A 6042-nucleotide genomic window follows, 5' to 3' on the forward strand; every position below is an offset into this window, starting at 1 on the left:
AAACAGCGAGTTTGGACAGTTGTGTCTTCGTAACAAAATACTAACACTTTTAGGGTATCTTAAAGTCAATCAAATATCTTGGGGCTAAACCATAGCTCATGACTGAAATAAACCAGTTCAAAAAGCAGTGACTGAAGGATTACAAATTCCCTTTATATCCTCACAGTCTTACAAAAGTCTTGCTCACCTGTAGGAGTCACAAACACTCACCAGCCTGCTTAGGAATCTCTGCTCTCCGGCACTTGTAAATCAGCGACTGAGACGAAGGGCTGTGCCTCAGCCTGTCATAAGTCCTTTGCTCCTAATCCATCTGTTGTTTTTGACCCTGTTAAATGACTCTTTCTCAGTGATAAAGGCCAGCTCGATGTGGTTTGTTAGTCTCCTGTTTCAGCAGAGCCTGTGCAGATAGTGCACTGCTTAGCAAAGATAGTTGATTTTGTAGAGTTTAATGGTTTGGGCTAAACACAACAGCATGCAGGTTTACTGAAAAGGCAAAATGCAGTACTGTAGTACAGTCCGTGTACTGTTTCAGACACATAATTCAATGATCCCTGCGACTTACTTTAATTACAGTGCATACAAGGTAATACCTCAAAAGAAGCAAAGGGATTTTGTTTTTACTTACCTTGAAGTGTCATATTTTAAGCTGAGAAGTTGAGTTAATGAGAATCCTGCGTGTGAACGAAGTCGTTAAGTTGATTTAACCAGTCTGGTTAACAAACATTCAAATAATTTGATCCTTGAAATCGGAAGGAAGAAGAATCGCGGTAGAAGACTTCAGCACTTTGGATTGACAATCTGCAAGGATATAGTGGATCCTAATAAGACTACAGCTTGCACCAGTGTTGTTTCACTCTGCTTTAGACATTCTGCAGGTAGAGGTAGAGACTCATTCATCATTAACTTGAATGCTGTACACTGCTGCCCACTTATGGACACGCACTGAGCTTGCCTGCAGCCTATTTCTCCTTTCCCTATGTGATACATCTCCCACAAACCTAAAAATAATAAGCAATATTGTACTTCTTTAGATTTTCTTTCTAAGGAGCCAGACTTTCAGATATTTTAACTGGTCTTGAGCAACAGTTCTCCAGGGTTTCTGACGGTCTTTCAAAGTCTTTCTTTAAATATTGACTGTGTTTTCACTCGTTTTTCAGTCCAGTCCTTGTAGCTCAACATTTTAAGAGAAATATTTGTTTTTGTTAACACTGACATTGAAATTTTAAAAAAAGACACCAAAAAGACACCTAACTCAAGGGACATAACAGACAACTTAGCAAGGAACAATGTTACATTGTATCTTAGGCCCCCAAAAGGTTGATTCTGTTCATCTGGACGTGGCGTTTTCAGTGGGAGAAACGTTTCGTCGCTCATCCAAGTGTCTTCTTCAGTCTCAGCTGACTGCAGGTTTCCCCAGCCTTATAAACAGTACATTTGCATAATGACTGAAACCAGCCTACTGAATGAACAGTGGGCTGTGAGGTCAGTTCCTTGATCATTAATATGAAAATTGTCATGACCACCAACAACCACTCAAACCAGTGATCCTCCCTGTCCAGGATGTGTCCATCCTCATCACTGAAAGAGTGTCAACTGGCTTGTAGGTATGAACAGACTGCAGTCCTGGCCCGATGAGTTAGCTCTTCTGTCTTGTGCCATCCGCTTAGCGGCTAAGTGGTATGAGGGGGGAGTCAGGTAGGCTCTTTATGTGAAAAGGGAAAGACCATCTCTGAATCGAGGAGGGGGCCTAAGTGTACATCTTTCACCATCTTACAATGCTGTGATTGCAGCCATTCCCCAACTCTCTGTGAATGGTGCTCATGGCCATTGATCAGTGGTTGTTGGTCAATGGTCATGAGAATTTGCATATTAATGATCAAGGAATTGACCTCACAGTCCACTGTTGATTCAGTGGGCTAGTTTTAGTTATTGTGCAAATGTACTGTTGATAAGATTTGGGGAAACCTGCAGTCAGCTGAGACTGAAGAAGTCACTTGGATGAGCGACGAAACGTTTCTCCCACAAAATGCTACGTCCAGATGAACAGAATCAACTTTTTGCGATTTCCTTACCTGGATGATTGAGCATGCATCAAGACCAGTGTTGGGTAAGTTACTTTAAATTAGTAACTTAGTTACATTACTAGTTACTTCTATTAAAAGTAACTCAGTTACTTCAAGTTACTCGTTACTTTCAGAGTAACTAGTTACTAGGGAAAGTAACTTTGGTTTAACTCAGAATTCTCTTGTTAATGTGTTGCCTCAGTAACTGGATACCCAGCAAGATTGCCAGTCTTCTAGCTTGCTTACTTGCCACAAGTGCACTGTGCCACCTACCAATAGAAAGGAAAAAATAATGTGCACATTTCCACGAAAGAAATCCCACGCCTGATTCTATCCTAGCCATTCTATCCTCGCTTTTTACATCCAACACAAAAACTGCAGTCGTGGTGCTTTTGATTGTACTCAGAACTCGGAAATTCTGCCTTCTGAATAGGAAGATGTAGGTAACACCAGACTGCAGATGAGCTGCATACAGAGCTGGACTGGGACAAAAAAATCGTCCCAGGCATTTTGACTAGAGACCGGCCACCATTATAGGAAAAATCATAAAGCCTTTGAATGAAAATAAGCACTGTTGTGACAGTGATGTTCACTGTTTTGATGGTATATATGTATCAATCTATCAATTGTTTGTTGTAAGACTCAGATAATTATTTTTTTTAAAAGTGAGACATTTTAAATGAGAATAAGAAAGTATTTCCTTGTGCCCCCCTTTCCCTTTTAATTCCCTACATGGACCTCTGGCAACACTTTGCTAGACCTGCCCCTGCACAGTTACCAGCTGTCAGCTACTTAGAAAAGGATCCTGGTGTTATTTGTCTCTCAGAAACAGTTCATAACTTCTCTTCAACTCATTCATGTCACCTAAAAGGTAAACCTGTTTCTCCATCACAGCTCTGATGATTCAGTAAGGACATCTCCTGGTTTCATCTTCATGTTTCCCTCTCACCACATATCCAAACCGATATCATGACCAGCAGCTTTACAGCTGTGGCTCCAGCCAACATCAGCTGATACTAGAAATTAATATTAAATAAATTCTAACAACAGCTGATCAAGCTTAAACGTGCTGCTGTTGTTTACTGCGACATCCGCTGGTTTCCTCTTTCTGGCGCAAAGTGGGCGATAAACAAACAAGAGAGAAAAGCCGATCAGCTGATCATTGATCAGTTTCATGATTGAAGTAGAAACAGGAGAGAGATGGTGAGAGGATGAGAGAAGAAGAGGCAACTGTGCAGCAAAGACACAGAGTAACTCCAGCTTTGTGTCTTTTTCATTGTAGCTGAAACATAAACTGTGTTCCTTTTCACCTCAATACAAAACGCGTAATAATTTCTCTGAATACGAGACGATTCCGTTTTTTACTAGACGGTTGGCAACTCTAATAATTAACCTTATGAACAAAATAAAGTTCAACATCAGTAACATAGCACCACCCAGCTGTATAGAAACTCCGTCATGCTAGCTAGCACGCAGTACGAAAAAGTCAGCACAACAAAAATAAACTCCAACTAAACTTGGTTCATATCTGACCCAGATGGACTGCAGGTTATAACTTCTTACCTGAAGTTCAGTTCACCTGACACTCTCGGACCAGCGGCCGCTTCGGGTCTCTCCTCTTGCCTCCCTTTTCCTTCATCCACCTGCTGGTTTCCACCACTTGCTAATGTTATTGAATCTGTGAGAGCTAGCTCTGCGATAGCCACCACACGAAGTAACGAATAACGAGCCTATCTAAATCCCAGTAACGAGTAACGCGTTCCCGGTTTTGGCATAATAACTAGTTACCGTGCTCGTTACCACAATAATAACGTAGTTACTGTAACGCGTTACTTAATAACGAGTTAGTCCCAACACTGATCAAGACATTGTATCTTATGGCACTTGGTTACTACAAGAATGTGACGAAAACACGCAATTTGTTCCAGTTTCTTTCACTGAGTCTAAATATCAAAGATGACACAGTTTAGCAGGGATACAATAGTAATTTTTGCAACAACAAGGTGATTCATGGTTAGTAGTGTGTCCTTAAAAAAGACCTGACATAAGACCTGAGGGACGGATCTGGTCCTTCAGCTGATCTATCCACTGTTCACTGAAGCTTCAAAGGAAATGGTGTCAGTGGAAGGGTGGCTGTCAGGAAGCCATTCTTAAGGAATCACTCTCATTATAGAAGGAGGAGGTCAGAAAAGAGGTACAACAAGTGAATGTCAACAGCCATATGTATAACACTGTGGAGGCTGGTTTAGGGACACCTTTTAGCCAGTCTTGTCAAAACTGATGAAATTATGAACACAGAAACACAGATTTTGATTTTGAGCCACCATACACGACCATTTGGAAAGAGTGTGATTTGGATCATTGCCATAAAGTCATTGCCAAACACACTGCCAATGCAGTAAAAGCATAACTGAATAAACACACTGAATAACACACAAACAGTGGAACACTGACAGTCATGGGTTGGCCCCCAGCATTAATCGAGCAGAGTGGGATCATGTTGACAGAGAACAGAACAAAAGCCAGCCAACGTCCAAAGAAGAGATGGATGTCCTTAAAGAAGCCTGGAAAACTATTCCTGAAAACTACTTAAAGACATGACAAGAAAGCTGCCGAAGAGAGATCAGAGTGTGTTCAAAAATAACGGTGTTCATACCAAACACTGGCTGTCAAGTCTGTACTGTACAAACTGTTATACTGTATTTCTGTTAGGGTCCTGGGTTTTTGACTGAGTGTTTTGAGTTTCCTGTGTTTTTTGTCACTTTGTATTCTCATTGTTGGTCTTTAGTTACTCCCTTGAGTGTAGTTTCTTGTGTTCCGTGCTTTGTGTTTCCCTCTGTGTATTATTTTTCATCTCTAGCCTTTTGGTTCTTAGAGTTCTCTGCCTTATGGTTTATGTCTCTGTGTTTCTTAGTTGCTCTGTCTCCACTGTGTCTCAGTGTTATACTTCCTGTTTTACTTTGAAGGTCTGCGTCTCATGTGAGTGTATCCTGCTTTGCTTCCTTGTCTCGTCAGTTCTGATTTCTCCCAGCTGTGCTCTCCTTCTGTGTCTCATTCAGCCTTGTGTTTCTCTGTGTCGGTGTCCCGTCGTCCCTCATGGCTGTGTTTCTCTGTGTGGTTTCCCCGTGAGTTTACCTTATTCTTTCCCAGTTTAGTTTTTGTGTTGCATGCATTTTCCTTTCCAGCCAATAAAGCTGTGATTTTGTTCATCCCTCGTGTCTGAGAGCCTGCATTTTGGGTCCAACTCCTGCCTGCACACAGCTGACACCTGACGATTTCTTTGTACCTTTGCATTTTTCCAATAACACATGAGGTGACTTTTGCACACTGCTGTATATTTTGCTTCAAACAACTGTTTCTTGATGAGATAATAAAATATTTGTAGAAACATGACACTTGAACTTGTGCTTGCAGCTATATTTGAGCTCCATCTTCTCCCAACTTTAAATCTACCATTACACACCTCATCCCACACACTTGGTATAACTCAGGGGTAGGCAACTCCAGGCCTCGAGTGCTGGTATCCTGCAGGTTTTAGATCGCACCCTGGGTTAACACACCTGAATCAAATGATTAGTTCATTACCAGGCCTCTGGAGAACTTCAAGAAATGCTGAGGAGTCATTTAGCCCTTTAAATCAGCTGTGATGGATCATGGACACATCTAAAACCTCCAGGATACCGGCACTCGAGGCCTGGAGTTGCCTACCCATAACTCTTTAGGTAATTACTGTGCACACTCTAATTTCTTTTCACGTATTATTATTACAATATTGCTGTTTAATAATATTGCAAGTCTACAACTGTTTCTTGTGTTTAATGCCATCAGAATAATCCCACGCTGTTACGTGCAGATCACCACAGAACTCAGCGAATGCTTGCGACTATATTTCAGCGAGAGTGTAAAGTCTTTCCCATGGTGCAATAACCTCCACTATCTTGCCATGACTCAGGCCTGAGGGTGCCTCTGCTCCACTGAC

The sequence above is a fragment of the Copadichromis virginalis genome, linkage group LG20, assembly GCF_057382275.1.
Source record: "Copadichromis virginalis isolate Kocher_CV1m ecotype Utaka linkage group LG20, C_Virginalis_male_GT1.1, whole genome shotgun sequence".
In the NCBI taxonomy this organism is placed as follows: Eukaryota; Metazoa; Chordata; class Actinopteri; order Cichliformes; family Cichlidae; genus Copadichromis; species Copadichromis virginalis.